Source organism: Planococcus citri, chromosome 2 (assembly GCF_950023065.1).
Source record: "Planococcus citri chromosome 2, ihPlaCitr1.1, whole genome shotgun sequence".
In the NCBI taxonomy this organism is placed as follows: domain Eukaryota; kingdom Metazoa; phylum Arthropoda; class Insecta; order Hemiptera; family Pseudococcidae; genus Planococcus; species Planococcus citri.
The window spans coordinates 35432887-35453766 of record NC_088678.1 but is presented as its reverse complement, the minus strand read 5'-3'; the positions used below and the strand labels follow the sequence as shown (position 1 = coordinate 35453766).

Below are 20880 nucleotides of genomic sequence, written 5' to 3'. Positions count from 1 at the left end.
GCCAGTGTTTTTTTTTTTGGCTCTCGTGTTTGATGTCTCAAGGGTAGCCGGTACGTTTCAACTTTTCGTGTACTTTTTGTCTCACAAAAGTATCTTCTTTTTTGTTTTTCTCTCATTTTCTCTTTTTTCCTTCATTCTTTTAAGCATTCCGCGCTCGGTGTTTGAATCTCGTGGAAGAATTTTTTCGAATTGGAATACTTTTTGTTAAAGTAGTAAAGAAGGTTTTTTTTTCTTTACTCGCACAGTTGATTTATACCATTGTGAGAAGACAGCTTCGATGAGAATTTGATTAAGTATTGTTGTTGTTTTGAAAAGATTTGAAAAGTATTGAAATTATGCGATTTTTTTAAATAAAATATTTAGTTTGGAGAAAATTGTTTTTAAAATGAGAGGTAATTACCAGATGTATTGGATTTATGAAATTCTCGGTCGTATACTATTCTAAAAGTTGTTGGCTAATTTCATGACGAAGAGCACTCGACGAAAGCTTTTGACTGTCAATACATTATTTTGTCAGAAAACGTCATTTTCAAGTTATATTTGAAAAAAAAACCACCTTAATCACACAAAGTACCTGCAAATTATCTTCGTTCATTTCGTGATCATTTGTGTTAATAAAATTGCATAGGTAATCAGTAGATAATTGAGCATACAACTTGAAAAAATTTTATTTCACGTCAATTTGTGGCCTCCCTCTCTCTTTCTTTTGTTTACAAAAAAATAAATACGAAGAAAAATAACACAATATTGAAAATATTTAGATACCTATGTTTTATTCCACTTTTGTTCACGCAGGCATTTTTTCTTCAAAACGTAGTAGGTTAAAAATTTGAAAATTTTTACAAAAATTACACTTATAACGTTTGCCAACTTGAACAATAAATTTGGCGTCTTTGTTGGGAAAATTTCAGCTTCATATCAAATCGCAAACAATGGGCCAAATTTGCGAAATAATATAAGTTAGGTAGCTCAAATTGCAAGCAGAACACATGCACCCACACGTGCTTTTGAAAAGCTATAAGCAATTCAAAGCTCTACAATCGAATAAACGTTTAGAAGAATGGCTATGTTGTTATGTTCAACGTGAACGACTTCCTTACTTGACGGAAATTATACGGGTGTGAATTTACGTAATGTTTATTTATTTAATTAGGTCTAAGTACCTACTTGGTTAGCTCATTTTACGGTGAAAAAAGATCACGTCACCTGCGATAAAATTACAGTTTTTTATAGACTGACGGAAACGTATCCTAAAAAAAATGAAATTTTTTTGAACTGGACAAATGTATTTGTATATAAAAAAAGCATGTAAAAATACATCACCAACTACATTTCCGGTGCTGAAATGTAGGTACTTTTCAATTAGAAAGACTGAAACCCACGTACTGACTCCTATGAAGTCACCAGAATTAACCTTAATTGACTAAGGAGTAACCAGGCTTTCGAAAAAATTTCCAAATGCCAATAGGTCATCTTGGTGATTGCTTCCCTGATAATTTGCCATAAGAAATACGAAAACTCACATGGTGACTCCTTGGTGAATCTGTCATAAAAAAATCACCAGAATTCACCAAGAAGTCACCAGACTTTCAAAAAATATTTCAAGGGCCAGGGTTACATTCTGGTGATTTCTTCTTTGATGATTCACTACAAGAAAGACAAAAACTCATATGGTGACTTCTTGGTGAATCTGCCACCATGAAGTCACCAGAATTCACCCTAATTCACCAAGGAGTCAGCAGACTGTCAAAAAATGTTTCAAACGCCAGGATTACATTCTGGTTATTTCTTCACTGAGGATTCGCTACAAGAAAGACAAACTCACATGGGGACTCCTTGGTGAATCTGTTACCAAGAATTCACCAGAAGTCATCAAGAAGTCACCAGACTGTCGAAAAATGTTTTAAGGGTCAATATTACATTCTGGTGATTTTTTCACTGATAATATTCGCTACAAGAAACTTAAGAAAGCAAAAAACTAACATGGTGGCTCCTTTGTGAATCTGTCACCAAGAATTCATCCTAATTCACCAAGGAGTCAATAGACTGTCAAAAAAAATTTCAAAGCCCAAGAAGACATTCTGGTGATTGTTTCACTGATAATTTGTAATAAAATTCGAAAACTCACATGGTGACTCTTTGGTGAATCTGTCACCAAGAACTTGCCAGAATTCACCAATGAGCCACCAGACTGTCCAAAAAATCTTCAAAGGCCAAGAGGAGATTCTGGTGATCGCTTTACCAATAATTCGTCATAAGAAATACAAAAACTCACATGGCCACCCTGGGTGAATCTGTCACCAAGAGGTCGCAAAAATTCACCAAGGAGTCACCAGAATGTGAGCAAAATTTTCAAGTGTTGTGAGGACATTCTGGTGATTATTTAAACATCAATCTCCCCTAAGTAAGACTAAAACCCACATTGCGATTCCTGGGTAAACCTGTCCCCATGAAGTCACCAGAATTCACCAAGGAGTCACCAGATTGTCAAAAAATGTTTCAAGGGCCAGGAGGACATTCTGGTGATTGATTCACCAATAACTGGTCATAAAAAATACTGAAACTCACACGGTGACTACTTGGTGAATCTGTCACCAAGAAGTCACCATAAATCACCAGAATTCACCAAGGAGTCACCAGACAGTCGGGGAAGTTTTCAAGTGCCATGGAGACATTCTGGTAAATAATTGGACATCAATTCGCCATCCCCATGAGAAAGACAAAAGCCCACTTGGTGACTCCTTGGTGATTCTGTCACCAGAAGTTATCAGAGTGTCAGAAAAATGTTCATAGGACATAGGGACATTCTGGTGATTATTTCACCAACAAACGCCAGAAGAAACTCAGAATTCCACATGAATTCGCCAGGAAGTCACCAGTCAGTCAACAAAATTTTCAAGGGCCAAGAGTACATTCTGGTGATTTCTCCACCGATAATTCACCATAGGAAAGACCAAAACCCACATGGTGACTCCTTGGCGAATCTGTCACCAAGAAGTCACCAGAATTCGCCAAGGAGTCACCAGATTGTCAAACAAACTTTCAAAGGCCAAGGGGACGTTCTAGTGATTGCTTCACTGATTATTCACCATAACAAATACTTATGGAACCTCATATGGTGTCTCCTTGGTGAATCTGTCACCAAGAAGTCACCAGGCTGTCAAAAAATATTTCAAATTCCAGGATGACATTCTGGTTATTTCTTCACTGATGATTCGCTATCAGAAAGACAAACTCACATGGGGACTCCTTGGTGAATTTGTCACCAAGAAGTCATCAGAACTCACCAAAGAGTCACCAGACTGTTAAAAAAATCTTCAAAGTCAAAGATTGCATTTTGGTGATTGCTTCACCAATAATTCGCCATAAGAAAGACTAAAACCCTCATGGTGCATCTATTGGTGAATCTGCCACCAAGAAGTCACTATAATTCACCAGCATTCAATTAGGAGTCACCAGACTGTCTCAAAAATCTTCAAGTGAAGTAGGGATGCTCTGATAATTATTTAAAACGTCAATTTTATAAAAAAATGTTTGTCTGAATTCTTGCCTCAAAATTTTTTAAACACCCACCAAAAATCTAAAAATGCCTTTCAGCAACTGAAACCCCCAAAATTCCTATTCCAGCTTCCTAATTTAAAAAAAAAATGAAAAAGTTATACCTACTTTGTATTAATTTCCTTATTAGCAGAAATAATGTAACGATCAACAATTGTATACATGAACAGCATATGTATGTAGGTAGGTACACCTACATCATTATATTAATAATTCACCAAGGATCACATTCGAAAACGTGATTTCATAAGGTAATAATTTTTCTACTCAAATTCGCCGGCGGAATCCAAAAACACCCCTTGGAGATTTTTTCGTAACGCGTGAATCGCGAAAAGCTTACAAAATAAACTTTTTACCAAGCATATAACAAACTATCTCATTTAAAATGAACAATACCACATACGCAGAGCGGATATTATATTGTGGGGAATCGCATCATAAAGGAAGTTTAAGGCTGTTCATTATCACTCACCATTGTTCAATAACAACGAATATGTTTTAAAACAATAACACTCTCTGCTTACTCTTCACATACACACCGAAAAAAAAGTACCACTTGGTGGATTGTGTACGAAATATCGAGAGCTTTTCTGCATAAGCGAGAGAAGAAAAAAAAATCATCGTGGAATATTAAAAGTACTTGTTTTCAGCCTCTGGAAAAAATATTTCTTTAGAATTTTTCAGGTGAAATTTGCCTTTTTCGTTGTACCTATTTGTACACGAGCACTTCACACGTTCCAGCAGTGTACCATCACGTTTGCTAAGTGATCCAGGATAGTTTCTTTAATTTCTCAATTCTCAAGAAGCAATTAATAAAACGTCCGTGTAATGGCATTCTTTGAAATCTAATCCAAAACCCTATACGATGTGTTAGGTGCGAATTGAACCAAAAGGTTCGATGCGCACTATTGTTATATGGCTTTCTAAGTGAAAGCTATACCTACCTATCTGTGTTCGATTGCGAAGTAAATCTATCTGCGTAATTTAGCGTGGTATATTTTGATTTTAAAATAATTAAAATTCATTGTAACGTTAAAAGCTCTTCGATATACGATGACGAACGATTATAGAATTGGAATATCTTTCGACTGCGTTTTGATTTCTTAATTACGACGATAAAAAGTCGCTTTTGCACGCTACTTCGTTTAATTTACATTAACGTTTTATTATTTGGTTCGCGTGATCGCTTCACCATAGGTATACATTTTTCACGATGCGGTGCGGTGATTGCTTTTAGAATTCTACGATAGCATGCTAGCTCTCTTAAAGCGAGTGGAAAACTGTAAATTTACACAGTTAAATAATTTAAATTATTGTAAAAGCATTGTATAGAGCGCGGTGCACTGTGTCATTATACCTAAACTTATGTATCATACACGTAAACCAAAACCATGCAAATGCTTTTAAGTATTTAGGAAAAAATTATACGAGACGTGGTACACAGACCAAAATGGTGTCGAGGACGTTTTTCTAAGCCAATTACCAATTTACAGAGTAGTGAAATGAATTCTAATTTTTGTATAAGTATACCTACGTATGTGCAATTTAATTCACTTGTTGATGGCTTATTGCCCCAGTTCATCAATTTATTTGACAAAAATTGTGATAAATTTGAAATTAAAATTGAGCAAGAAAAAGCCCTAAAATTAGTATTTAACATCAAAATGCATAAAAAAGTATTCCATTCATCCAAACGACGAAACCTTAAAATTCCTTTTCCAGCTGGTAGAAACGTTACAAAGTATTTTACCGATAACATTTAACACAAAAACACCCTCGAACAGACGTTAGCTACACAGAAGTATTCACCCATTGGGGAAAAAAAATTCCAACAACTGATTCTAGCCGATGAATACAAATGAGTTGAGATTTACCTTGGCATACTATTACCTACCACATTTTGTATAGACAAGCCGCATTCTTCGAAAACAAAAATAGGTACTTTTCGCACTGTTACCAGCAGCAGCAAACAGATAAAAAGATACAATTTCCAAGCAGTTAATTACAGAAGTAACTGAAAATCCATCAAAGTTTAGTTTCACCAACTTTCATTATTTACGTAAGAGACACGGCTCGAATGTTGGAAAAACAAAACGCGTTCGTTGCGCCAAAACGGACGTTCATTTTTCTTTTTTGTTCTTTTTATTTTCACTTCTATTCGGTAAAAGTTGTAAAAGTATCAGAAAATTTTATCTCATTTCATTATAGGTTACTAACCTAGAGGTAGGTACATAAGTATGATTAGGTATCTAACCAGTTCTTTTTCGATGATTGTGATCTGACTAAAATTACAAGTACCTACCTATAAGGAACTCGATGCTTTTCGAAATTACTCAAGACCAGTGTTTGTTTCTCCATTATTATTTATAAAAACATAAATTTTCCACCGACACAAAATTTTTATCGATTACATCAATAAAAGATACATGACAATGTATTACAACCATCACATTGTTGTATCGATACCAGAAAAATCGACTTCCTCTCTATCTTTTTTTAAAATCCCTTTTCCACTCAGTGTTTAATATCTCTCGGGACAATAAAAGCAAAAAGTTTAATTTAACTTTGACCGCACTATCCTCCAGTTATATCTAAAAAAAAAAAAACCACAACACACACAAACAATAGGTAAGTTATTTGTACCTACATCGATAAAACAACAATAACGCTGCAGGTAGCAAACCTTATTAATCAGCTCAGAACAAACATCAAACTTCAACTGATTAAAAAAAAAAGGTGTTCAAAAAATAAATCCCATTTTTCGAACACTTTTCCAAGCAATAAAGCCAATATCTATCTACTATCTCCACACACAAAAGGAAAAAAAGAAATGCTAAGGCAGCGTCTGTTGCGTGGAGGATAAATTACGAGCACTCTTTAAAAATGTAAGTAATTTACATTTTTAACACACACAAATAAAAAGATCAACTAGATATCAAACAGGTGCTTTTTCGACGAGATAATAATTTCATTTATGAAACGTCTGCGGTGAAGTTCGCGGTGTACGTACGTTAATGTCGACGTCATCACGATACTAATAAAGCAAGAAGGTTTTCAGCAAATTTTCTCAAGTATTCACGGTAAAATTTTCAATTTTCAAGGCGAACGTGCACATTTTAAAATTTATACCTAAGAAACGTTTCTAATCCATGTTTTTTGTAATTGGTGAACTTAAATAATTAGCCTTTGGAGCTGGAGGGGGTAAGAGGTTGGCTAAAGGTTGGGTTCATATTATATATGTACCTCGAGATGGATAGACTGGAATTAATTTTCAAATGATTAAAGAGTTTTTTTTTTTAAAAAAAAAACTTCGAATAAAATTATTTTTTCATTTAGAATAAAGCCTGCTTCTATGAACTAATAATGTGTTCGAAGTATATTCAGTATACTTCGTTTTAAAAGAATTTCACCTTTCGCGTCTCCAAACTGTTAGTTTTTTCCTCAATTAAATTAAAACAATCAATCAAATTATTTATCGTATAGTTACGCACTATGCTTTATGCATGGATAAACAACGGATGTGATCAGTCCACTAAAAATAATTGATGTTTATAGAGGGGAAAAAATACGATACTGCCTTGCAAACTATGCTAATGTGGACCAAATTTTCTCATAGGTAGCTTTTAGCTGCTCGTAAAACACGTGTAAAAAAATATAGGTACCTATCTACATTATACGTATGTATTAGGCTGAAATATAAATGAAATTTTTTCAGCTGGAGGCTATGCATGTGATTAAATTGAATGGTTAGTTAGTTTTAAAAAATTTATCATGACTTCAAAGCAAAAATTGTACCTATATTTGGTTTTTAAAGCAGTGAGGCGGAAACTTTTTATATGTACTTTTGCTCAACATTTCTGCTTGCAGGAGAGGTATCCTATTCAAAAAAAAAAACAAATTCTGGCCTCCTCAAAAAGATTTTTTTTATTGAAATGAAAAATTCCAAAAAAACATTCAAAAATACATTAGCCCATTATGCAAAATGTTGGAAAATGAATTTCATATTTCCAATTTTGGCGAATTTTCTAAAATTTGGAGGCTCTTGAAAATTATTGAATTGTGATCTAATGACGATATAATATTGAAATTCAGGAAATATGTATACAGCCCATTTCCAATTTTCTAAATCAATAAACTTGAGACAAAATAATATGTACAAATAAATAAAAAAAGGAAACCTCCCTTGAATCAAAGTGCATGAAACACTGAACTATCCTTCATCGCTGAAATAAAAAGTAATACATATAATTTTATTTACCTTTCACTGGAACATGACAATAATGGCACATATTTTCAGTTCCATAAGATGAATTCAGGACTCAGCAGGATGACGATGTAGCACCATCTGTAAGCAAAAATTACGAAGACGTGTTTAAATAGGTAAGAAGGTACCAAGAAATATAAGTATGGTGAAATCAAGATGTATAGTAATGCTTCCTTTCCATTATATCCAAATTGAACCCTGCTGCATAGCCAAAACCAAATTCAACAGAGACCTTTATTTTCAGTAGAAAGTTACTCAGAAAAAATTTTAGCTTCGGAGGTGCCTCTGTTTTGGGAAAAATGTTGTGTTTTGAGAATTTTTTCTTCGAAAATGTTTTGTATCAATTATACAAAAATATTGAAAGATATCATTTCTGAAAGTGGGATAATATTACACAACTCGATTTTTAGCTGCCCAACGCATATTCACGCCTTCTGGAGCAAATTCAAAATTCTGGAGAAATTGAAAAATCGCGCTGGAGGCTCCAGAATGGCTGGAAATTGTGAAATTTGGATTTGGGGGGTTAGTTTTGGACAAAATACAGCGATTCGCGTGAATTTCAAAATTTTCCACACAAACGGGAAACTTTTGATTTTTTTAGATTTTTTAATTTTGAAAAAAGCTGGTCAAAAAGCCACTTTTGAGGTGTCACTTTCAAAATCGGCTCAAATGTGGATAAACTCGTTAAACAGGTCGAGTGTAATATGCAACTCGATTTTTAGCTGCCCAACTGCATATTCACGCCTTCTGGAGCAAATTTAAAATTCTGGAGAAATTGAAAAATCGCGCTGGAGGCTCCAGAATAGCTGGAAATGGTAAAATTTGGATTTGAGTAATTAATTTTAGTTTTGGGACTTATTTTGACCATTTTTACTGATCAAGTACGTACTTTTTAAAAAAAAGCATAAATCGCCAAAAACAGTCAATTTTGTATTTTCAAAAATTCGCCAAAAATCGAAAAATGAACTTGGGCAGCTGAGAATTTGGTTTTGGGAGTTTTAGACTATGCTCTTTCCAAAGATCGCGGTCCCGTTCAAATCGGAGTGTGACACCTCAAGAGGTTCCCTAGGTCAGATGTGAATAAATGGTTGAGAGATAGATTCAAAAGTAAATACTGAATCTTCCCAAAATTTGGAAGGAACGTCCCTGTTGAAAAAACAACAATTCGAACTAACCTAACAATCGATAATCAATCGATAATTTTGAATCAAAATTGTACTCTGCATTCACAACAGTGCTACTGATGATGTTGTTATTTTGACTTCGAATTTCCATTATACTACACAAACGGTAGCAGCTCAAAGATGTTAATAAAATTGCATAACCAGTTTGCCGTAAATACGCGAATCCATTCTCTGTGACTTTTCAATCTTTGTCAAGTTTACCTGAATTCAAAATAAAGTTAGATATTTTGATTTCTCTCGATTCCACCGCCAGATTCTGAAGTTTGGGGGGGAGGGGAGGGTTTGCAATTTTCTATAAACCTGCCAAGCTTGAAAGGCTCATATTTTAAACTGATTGAACATACCTAAAGGCGTGGGGTAAATTGAAAAGGAATCGATAGAGGTCTCCAAAATACATGACCAGTCAAATTTTCTGTTGTTGAAAATGAAATTAATGTTTCGATTTTTGACGAATTCTTGAGAAATCAAAGTTGGGCCAAAGTTGGAAAAACAAATCTACATTTTTGGGCCGAATTTTAATTTCCAAAAAATTCCCCAAAAATCGAAAAATGGATTTCAGCACACAGAATTTTTGCTGGTCGTTATAGATCTAATTGTAGGATCTACACTTTGTAAAAATAGACCAGTTCTTGGGACACTTCGGACGTTTTTATTTCCTAAAGCAAGTGTTCAATAAGTAATTTAGAATCGAGCTGGTAGACCTCCCAGAGAGCCCACTCCTGTAAAAAGTGAACAAGATAAGAAAAATTAAGATTCTTACACAACCCTTTGCAATCACTCTTGTCGATGGTTTCGGGTGAAAAAAACGAGAAAAAAACCATCCACACAAAGTCGCTAATATGTCAGGTCATCTAAGGAATAATTTCAGTAATTTGTACAACACTTTACGAACTCGTAGGGCACGATAAGGAAGCGTCGAGACTTTAAACTGGAGCTATATTAAAAGATTACGGTTGTTTATGGTAATTCATAAATTGTTTACAAGCGAATTTAACAAAATAATACCTTTCCTTTAGCTTTTAATTTACAAAGTCCGGTGTTTTTAGGATAATTTATGGAAATCTGTGAAATATGAACTGAGAGGGTTTCGATTTAACTTTCGAGCCGGCCACAATGCCAGTTTTTACCTAATAAATTGTCAGGTATTAATATATATATATTTTTCGGGGGTATTATTTCGGGGGAAGGGTGTACGTAATTCGAACGTTTCTTTTTTTTTCCCCGAGAGCTTTAATAATGAAACCTTTGTCATGTATTAAACCTTTTTATCATCGCGTGGCAAGAAATAATGTGGCGTTATTTTATCCATAGCCTAATATTAAACGCTTCATTAAAATTGAAAAGTTCAGTGCATTGTATGCCTATATCCAGTCTATTCTAATTGAATTCGTTTCCATTAAATTGACCTTTTTTCCTCTCTCTCTACGCGCTTGCTTTCAAGAAGATACGTATAGTACTTATAAAAGTATAAAATAACTCTACAAAAATTACATCCATTGACTGCTGCTTCGAACTTATACTTTCCATTAAAAGTTTTTTCTTTATCAGTTTCCTATACAAGAATTTCGCACCATCGCGAATAAGTTCGTTTGTATAAAATTTTCGCCCCTGATAACGCGAATACGCAATTTGTAAGGTAAGAGGGGGAGGGGGTGCACGATACGATATACTATAGAGGAGTCTTTTGTTATCGTGTACTCGAACCCCCTGATCAAGTATTGCTTCTTTATACAACGTTGTAACGAAATCTCTCTTTTTTATTATTAAAAAAAATACTTATAATGAATATCCGCTTAAATTCTTAATACTTGGCGAGAGTTTTTCCGACATAAAAAAACAATGTATTTTAATTTGTTATTTTTACCAGTTTTTATTGCGAGCTCGGTTGCTCTTATCTTAGGTTTTTATTCTTAGGGTATACACTGCAACAAGAACATGAAACAGGGGCAGAGTTATCTTTTATCTTTTCTTAGATGATATAGTTTTTTTTTTTTTTTTGCCGACTCGAAATTAGTTTACGAGGGGTAGCAACCTTGTATATTTAATCAATGCTCAATTATACCGCTGACTTGGTGAATTTATTTTGAATAATTCCGTCGACAGTGTATTTTTTTTACAACATGCATTTTCAAATTCCATCATAAGCCTTTTCATGGTAATAAGCATTATACTCTATCAGCCGTAAACAACGAGTTCGCCAACGTTTGACTCCCCCTCCCCTTTCCACCTCATCCTGTCTTGTATTTGCACTTAAGCCTCGGGCGATGACGGTGAACGCCTGAATAAAATATATTCAAAATGTTATAAACTGTAGGAAAAAATTTAGAATAATTTTTTCCCTCTTTGGAGTTATTACGATGCGTTGTATATGGTGACATTCTTCTGTCTCTCGTTCACTTTCTCTCTCTTGAAAACGTTTTCGTAAAAATTTCGTCATCAATAATTACCAAAAAAAAAATCATCTTCGTTGATATTGAATTTTTCCACACATCAATCCTTGTGGAGAGAAGAAATTTCGATGAAATTTTTATAATGACGTGAATTGTTGATCATGAAATGAAAATACCGATGATATTTTGTCAGTATTGTTTGTGTACCTATTCAAAACTTTTTTTAAAAATTTGTTTGCATCTCTCGTCGACTTTCTAAATTTACCCCCTCGAAAGCTTTCCACTTCTGGTTGAGAACTACGTGTCAGATTTGTAAAGCTATATTACGAGCGTTTTAAATTCATTTTTAAGACCATATTTGAGCAACTCTTTTTACTATTAACTTTTACTGAACGTGTGGTACTATTATTTATCTTCATTTATTACGAAACTCTGCTGGTTATATAACTTTCATTTAGACTGCAGTCATTTTTCACGAAATGAATTTTTTTTCTCTACATTTTTTGACGTTTTTATAAAAATGATATTTACCTTTTATAATTTCCTCATCCAACACTTAAAGATGGCTCGTGGTTCATGATAAACTGTTCTTCTGCTGTCGGAACTCTGTGTAGTGTGTATAGAAAAAGGAACTTGTAAAACTAACATTTGGAAATGAACGAAGAGAGCGAGAACATTACCCTCTCTGGTTGTTTTGGAGCTCTACTTTTTATTATTGTTGCATGTTGGTTGTTGTAACATTAGAAATGTTTTTAATGATCGTATTTTTATTTAGGTAGCGTTGTACTATTTTTCTCTAAAACGTTTGCAAAATTAGATCTTCATCTATCCTAATACGTATTCCGGTGTCATTTGGTCGAATTCTAAATACACGATTACGTGCTCTAAACAAATAGCAACTGTGTCTTAATTTTTAAAGGAAATTATACCGAATGCGGTTTTGTATTAGTGCACGAGAGGCTTTATGGTACTTTCTGGCTATCACAGTTGGTTAAATATTGAACGAATAAGCCTCCCTGGTTTATGTAGGTACTTCGATTAGCTAGTCGATTGATTTTCTCGAAGCGCGACCGAAAGCAGAAAGTGGTTGGTTGGATTTAATTGATTCAAGAATGTATTTAATGTTGTTTAAGTTACAAAGAAGGAATAATGAAAGTTATGCCGGAGGAGTAAAAGCATTAGATGAGGTTAATAATAAAGGGTTTGAAAAAGTATCCGTTCTTTAATTTCAATTGTTTTAAATTTCACAATAATGTATCGAATTAGGGAAGAAAAGAGAGATTGATACGTATCTAAGTGAAGTACTTAACTTAGCTGGGAATAAACTTCGGAAAACTACGATGTTATTTACCATTTTACAGTTTCCTGTACAGATTGTTTACCTACTATCTGTCGTTCGTGTCAACTTTCGTCTTTCTAGACCTCTCAAAGTTTTCAATTTTAAGCATTTTTTATGGTTCTTTACACAGAGTGTTGGAAGATTGAAATTGAATGACCAAACTGATAATTTGGATACATTTGAGCACACAAAAATGATCAAAAACTGATTTGTACGAGAAAATTGAGAATTTTTTGTGGTGCTGTCTGGTGCGGATAACAACTTTATAGTTTGTACTAAAAGTCAAATCTAGATTTACAAGGAAAGTGACCAAGTGTCCCAACTGGCACAAAAATTTTGAATAAGGCACAGATGAATCGATAAAAGGCCCCAAAATACACCATCAGACGAAGTTTCACAAGCTGCAGTTTAGTTTAAAATTTTTGGCAAATTTCTGACAATAAAATTCAGGCCAAAAATGAGAAAAAAAAATCAAAATGTCACCAAATTGACCTAAAATGCTGAAATTTGGTTTGTATCCTATTTTCGACTTTTCAAGCCAATTGGTAATGGTTTTGATCTGTTTTGGAGTCTCCAGCAGATGTTTGGATACTGCAGTTTTCAAAAAATCAGTAGGTAAGCAGGGCAAAAATTGAATCCAGTACCTATAAACTCGAATTAGCCGTTTTTGTGACTTATTCGATCGATTTAGGGACCTATTTTCAAAATCTTTTTGTTGCGGTTCAAATCTAAAATTTTCTCCAGTGAACATTTTTGAAAGGAAATGAAGAAAAAAATCATTTTCGACCTTCCAAGTTGATTGATGATGGTTTAACAAGGACAGAGTATGACCTTGGGAATCTATACTGATGGGTCAATGACCTCTAGAGACCACACGGGCAGATAGATGACCTTGGGATGATTGACAGGTACATCAGTGACCTTAAGAATAAAGGCTCACAGGTGAATGTCCTCAAGATACCAGCAAGCACGCCAGCTGATCTTGGGAAGCCAGGCAGGTAAACAGACAACCTTGAGAATCCAGACAGACGGGTCAATGACCTTGAAATGTCAGACAGAGAGGCAGACAAATTACAATGATAGGCTAGACAGGTAGGTCAGTGACCTTAATAGACCGAGATTACGGGTCAATGACCTTAAGAGGTCACACAGATACAATATATGACCACGGGAGGCTAAACATGTAGATCTGTGAGTTTGAGAATTCAGACACATGGGTCAGTGACCTTATGAGGCATTATAATTGAATTATTACTACCTAATAATGTATTGTCAAATTCCCTAACTTCAGACAATTCTTTAACGATTTTCAGAAATTGCTTCGAAATTAAGCGATTCAATTCAATGTTCGTCCTTATGATCCTATATAATATATGTATTTCTGTAGAACACCATCAAGAAAACCATTTTAGAGCATCAATAGCGCTTTAATGAAGCACATTTCACGAGAGAACTGAACTTTGGCCATTTCCCTTCCCCAGCGTTACCCTTGGGAAACTCAGACTGCAAATCGAACTTCATATTCGTCTTCAGCGAGTTCGATTCATGTAATAACGATATCCATAATATGTATTGTCAGTCTTCTTTTGCCCCAAAATTGGGAAAGGGGTGCCTATGGTCCCAAAATTGGGTTTTCCAGAAGTTGTTTGATTTTCTTTTGTTTTTGGAGGCCTGCATGCAAAATTGCAAGAATCATACTGGCAGTATCGCTTTTTTTGGTGGTGCCGTGACACAAAAAACACATTTTTGAGTTTTTTTTTGAGTTTTTGAAGATGACTCACCTGGAGAAAAAATTTGAAAAAAATACCAATCATAGTTCTCATGCAGATATATTTTTGAAAGAAAGAAAAATGTGTACCAGAATTAGGTTCGGAGATTTTCTTGACAATATCTCTTCCCTGAGGGGCCAAAAAATTTTGAAAAAATTCACGTTGCTAGACTCGTGTCTCCTCAATACATTTTGGGTGAGTTCAAAATTTTGTATTCAAAACTCGTTGAAATATGATTTTTCCCCGAAAAAAAGCGGTTTTCGTCATTGTGGGCAAGAGAAGGTGGGGTAGGAGAATTTTTTTTGGCTTCAGCATTTTTTTAAAGGCACTCAATAATGTTTCATCAAAATTTCAAAAGCCGAGGACGGGGCATTTCATCTATTTTACCCTCGAATACCTTTTTTGAACGATTTTCATCATTTTCTACAAATCAGAAAATGTCCGAAATAAGCTCTCTTGGGTGACCTAATTTCGGACACTAACTAGGTACCTTTTTTTTTTGTTCAAAACAGGTGAAAATTATGAGATGAACTGTAATTATTTTCACAAAAAGATTCTACCGGAAGCTAAAAAACGAATTTTAAAAAAATGCCCGAAACATCAACCCATTCCCTTAAACTACATAAGGTTACCCATTTTTTCACCACGTTTGAAAACACCTTCACATTTCCCTGTTGAAAGTTTCATAACTTCGGTGTTGGAAAACTCATCATCATCTCAATGATGAAACGCGGTACAAGTAGATACATTTACACATAAGGAAGTCTTTTCTCTTAAACAGTAGTTGGTAATATGATATTATATATCTCGACGGTTTATACAACGCTGATCTTATTTTTCTGCCGGCATAATACACACACCAAGCGTTGAAATACTTGGAAAAAGAACACGATTTAGACACCATAGGCGGTACTCTCTCGGTTGGGCTCATCGTTACGTTAAATTTTGTAAATATTGTTTAACTAGCAAGTTATTTATGTACTCTCATCTTGCTAATTCGTTGAAATTCTAAGAACCATACGTCTGTATGTCTGAAAAGAAAATGGCATAGCTCGTTTCTCTTGTAGTACAGTAAGTTTTATTAGGAGTGTAGCATTTTGGCGCAAAAACGACGCCTTTTAATATTTACTATTGTCACGACTGAAAGCTTAGCAAGTTTAGTTTGAAAATGAAATCTTTGAATCTTAATTTGCAAGTCTGTTATACACTTATATAGTACATACGAACGAGCATCTAATATAATAAACTTTACGCCGGGGTTTATGTGCCCGAAATGTAACCGCTGAAGAAGAATTTCGCGTACATCTGAATATAAATGCATATAACTACAAATTGTAACTTATACTGTGTGTGTGAGACGAAAAGCAATTGAAAATTCGACGCTTTGGTTATGCTGCAGCCTGCAGCAGTATGTAGTGTACATTCATCTTCATGTACGAATGTAATTCCAGCATATGTATCATCTACCTACCTGCCTACCTACACTCATATGGGAAATAACGTTGTCGAACATACCGGTAAAGTACTCTAATCAATGCAAAATAATGTGTGATACATCCATTGACGCGAGTTGACCAGTCAGCTACATAGCTGCGTTAATATGCAGTGGATCGACATTAAACGAGAGTTGAAAGGGTTAGGGGGCTTTATGTGTATGCTAATCAAGGCTAATACGAATACGTGACGAGCAAGATAAGTGTTATTATTCGAGTAAGAAATGTCATTTTTTCAAATGTACAAAATTCATCTTGAATTTAAGCGGCCAGCATTGAATTTACAATTACTTACGCAAGAGGCAAGCTAAACAGATATGATATAAGAAAGGATACGAGAATGCAGGACATTCGAACGCAGAGTATGGCACAACAAGTCATACAGAGAGTTTGGAATTTTACGATAAATTTAACTCTCGATATATACGACGACGTAGCCTAAGGGACGTTTTCATACACACACATACACTTGCACGAGGAAAGTTCAACTTGCACACGGAACGTTTAAGAGAAAAAATTTTTTTATACCTTCGATGCTTATTCGATATATATGTGAAATTGATGCGTATACGTGAACTATATACACCTGAATTAGTTATAACCGAATGAAGCGGACTATCGTCATCTGTTAAGAGATAGAGAACATGGAATTCATTGAAACAGATCGTCAAACGTGCTACTTCGTGATGCGTAAACTTTCAAATTAATCTTCCTTCAATTGACAAAGAAAGCGAGCAGATGCACACGCGGAAACACGCGATTTATTCACTTAACGTGTAGTGTATAGTCGCTGTCTTACATGTACACCTACAATTGACATACCTCTACCTACCTATCTACTATTTACAGCCAAGTACGCGTACTATAAAAGTAAAACAGAATTCGTGAATATATTATTTTAATGCGTTCATTCGTATTGTAAAGACATGTGTATTAACGTCGTTTTGTATGCGCCTTGTACTATACGTAATACCCTTCTACATACAAGTATATCTCTCATGTATGTTTTAAATGCGATAGAATTTTTTTCCCTTTCCTTTCTAGCTGTATGAGTGTATATTTTTTTTTACAACTTGATTGCGTTAAGGATTAGAACAGATGTTTTAAGCTGTTAAACGCAATTTATCTAGAGATTGACTCGTTAACAAAGGTACCATACTTAACCCACACATATGTATACGCGTAGATACGTATGGTATAGGCTACATAAAGGGTTATACGCGTATACCTATACAAAAGTATATACTCGTTGCGTAAGCACGTGATAGCTTTTTGTACTCTCGTATTGTCCCCCCGAGGTTTGAGAATTTCTAAAGATAAATCAGACAAATATTAGGAAATAATATCGTCCTTGTTTAATTGTCGAGTACTTCGCAAAGCCCAAATTAATCAGTCAGCTTTCCTACTTCCGCTGGCACGGGCAGCCGGGCACGGTGGGACGTAGTAACAGTGGCCTGTGTTTACAAGTCCGTCGCGTCGTGTAATAGAAGGATGCTGTGTAATTTTAGGATGTACGCCGTGGTTGGTTTGGGGTTTCCTTTTGTATGCAGTTAGCTCGGTTCATTGTGTGGGCAGATTGACGGAGCATTTTTAGCTAATATTTCGCCTCGAAAAACAGACATTCGTTCGTCTCTCTGAGACCCGAGTATGATGAATAAATCGAAGTCAAATTCTGTATGCCTACTTGGAATCTATTATTTGAAAATAGTCGACTGCAGTGGTGTGTGAGCCCAGACAATACTTCAGATTTTAATACAACTGGGCTGGGCACCGCAAAAAAATGATATTATTGCGTAGAGGTGTCGCCCATCCCCAAAATTGAAGGGGTGAATTGAAAAACCACATCTCAAGTCCAATTTTTAACATTCAATTAGCTAATTATTATCCCCAAAACAGGTGGTAGTTGCAAAAAACAAATTTACCGATCGAAATTTTTTGCTTGTGAGCATAAAATATCACCCTTGAAATGTCAACTGAAATTCACTGAGAGTATTTCTCAACCTAAACACATTCGAAAGGTTTATAAGCAAATGGAAATTGAATTTTTAGAAGTGAAGAAACCAAATTAAGCCAAATTCAGTGGAGAGCTTTATTATACGAGTTGAATATCTCTCAGAAAAAATCTTAGCTTAGGAGGTGCCCTGGGAGGGGAGATATGGGCTCTCAATTAGAGGAAATTTTTGAAAAAATCATGATTTTTTTCGCTCTAGCCCCTACCTAACCTATTTTGGAAAAAAGGGGTCCGATCCCAAAAGATAGTACTGAGATTCTCGACTTAGACCATTTCTATCAAAATCCAAGACCCTTAAGAGCTCTTGTAAATTAGCAAATCGTTTGGTTGATTTCATATTTTAAAAATATTTTCTTCCCGAGCTTCTGTTTCAGATTGATAAAATATCGAAAGATGTCATTTCTGAAACTGGGGGAATATTTTGAAATGCAGTGGTGCCAATTTTAAAAAACAAAAAATGATAATTTTTGGCTAGTTTTCTCGATTTAAATTTTCAAATACTAAATATAGGTACAAATTTTGGAATTGGCTCACCCTCCCCCACCCCAAATAAGTCGAAAATGTCTTCTCTTTGAAGATCAGGATCACCTTTGGGGCTAAAAAAATGTATGCCTGATTTTCAACTTGAAACTAAGGTCATTCGTTAAGTATTTATTTGGCCAATGTTCTTCCAGATTTTTTTTCGCAATCCACCAGGCATGAATAAAAATCAACAGCAATCTATGCACAGATCAATGATGGAAAACGGAAACTAAAACTGTAACTGAAACTGGTTGAAAACTTGAACTGAAATGGAGAAACTGAAACTAAAACTGAAATGAGAAAAACTGAAACTGAAACCTGAAAACTTGAACTGAAATGAGACAAACCGAAACTGAAAATTGAAAGCTTGAACTGAAATGTAAAAGTTTTGGCATCACTGCAATTATGTACTTAAGATGCCCATATATATATTTTCTTTATTATATTTTAGTTTAAATTTGAAATTTGAAGTTTTTGTTGCCAAAGTAGCAAATTAGTGCACGAAAATTCATGAAAGAAAAGAAAAATTCATCTTTTTTCATTTCTTTTCGAACCTCAAAAAATGAGGAAAACGGAAACTGAAATGGAAAACTGAAAACTTGAACTGAAAAAAGTAAAACTAAAAACTGAAACTAAGAACTTGAACTAAAATGTAAAAGTTTTGCCATCACTGGAACAAATCAACCGAATTTTTTAAAGATGATATTTCATCTGTTGAAACAGTGTTGCCCCTTTCTATTATAAAAAAATTATCAATTTCAACCAGTGCACTTCTTTTTACAGAAGTTCATTGTCAAAGTTGGCCAAAGATGGGCATTTCACCTTAGAGTTTTTTCATCAAATTTTACTTGATATTCAAAAGAAAAAAGTCGATACTTAGAAGCACTTAAACTCCTCTCAGCACTCAAAATTTCACCAAAAAGCAAAAATTATATTTTAATTTATGAACTTTATTTAATGTTCTTCAATATTTTCACAATTGTCTTCAATAATTAAATCCTCATCTGGGAAAGAAGTGGTTATTTCCAAAGTTGTAGAGAATTACCTACACTTTCGACTGAAATCGTTCACGTCTCGTTACATTTCCCATAAAACCAGTGAAACGCAATTTAAACAACATTTGTTAACTTATTTCACATGTATTTTTTGTAACCTTTATTGATAAAATACTTTAAACTGAGAATGCAAGTAATTTTTCAAATTTTTGAGCATGAACGCCATAGAAAAGTATAGGTAACATAGTTTTTCCTCGTCTTAGCTAATTTTTAGTATTTAGAAAAATGACAACACTGTTATCAAACCTCTAAAAAATGCTTCTAATGACCCACCAGCAAGAAAACAATAAAACTTTATACCATTTTCTGATTTCAAGTTGTCCACACTAAAAGATATACATACCTAAACATTTTCCTCAAAACTTTGAATCACCATTAATCTCCCTTTCAAAACACTTTGGAGGACTGCAATTTGAACCATTCGTCATCGCTCTTCGCTCATCAAGGTTTATTTCCATTAAAGATGGGTATCTACATATTTAAAAGATCGTCAATCCCAATTTGATATGAAATGTCACCCAATAATTCCTATGAAACCATCTATGTTTTCTATTCCATTTGAATAGCTTCATGTTATTCGATATTAAACGTGAAAAAAGGGCTGCTTGATTCTCTTCTTTTTTGGTGAACAAGCCTTTTATTCAGAAACCCCAACAAATACACCATTTTTTTGCATTTAATTGCTTAGATATTTTCATAAAAATTACTTACATTTCGAAAATGTTCATGTTCAATACCCATCTATATTTCCAACTCATTCAACTAAATTAACCCAGTACTACCAACCACCTAAGGCGTTACACGACAATTTTTTGTACAAGGCTATTATAATAAATCCCTTTTTAAAACACCCAAAATCATTTACACCCATTTTCACAGACAATGGTAAAATATACAAAGTCAAGTAACCATAACACGGCTGAAAAAAAAATTCTATACCAGCTCCTGGCGCATTATCACCCTACATTCAGGACGGGTTACCAATATAACATAAGGGCAAAATAAAAAAAATGCAAAATATAAAAACTTCATCGCGTTCTCACGAATTGAAAAAATAATTTAATTCTATGAAAGAGAACACCGCAAAAAACACTTTATATTACAGAAAAATAAAACAAAAACATATTAAAGCCGGCAAATGAAGATTTATAAGTTTTCTCGTTGAAATTTCACGCGTTTCGTAATCCACCCAAGTATACGAGGGGTAAAAACTTAAAGAAGATTACGAATGCAATGATGAAAAAAATTGTGTAAAATTGTGGGAAAAAGTTTGAAATAAATTTACAAAGTCAATA

The 20880-nt window shown here is 34.3% G+C and overlaps 1 protein-coding gene across 1 annotated transcript in view; it reads right to left on the bottom strand.

Annotated features, from left to right (window-relative positions):
- LOC135835542 (leucine-rich repeat neuronal protein 1-like) overlaps positions 1-20880 on the bottom strand; it is a 142913-nt gene that overhangs the window by 82458 nt on the left and 39575 nt on the right. The window contains exon 3 of the mRNA XM_065349859.1: positions 7817-7903. The gene's annotated coding sequence lies outside the window, so the exon portion shown is untranslated. The remainder of the gene's footprint in view (positions 1-7816; positions 7904-20880) is intronic.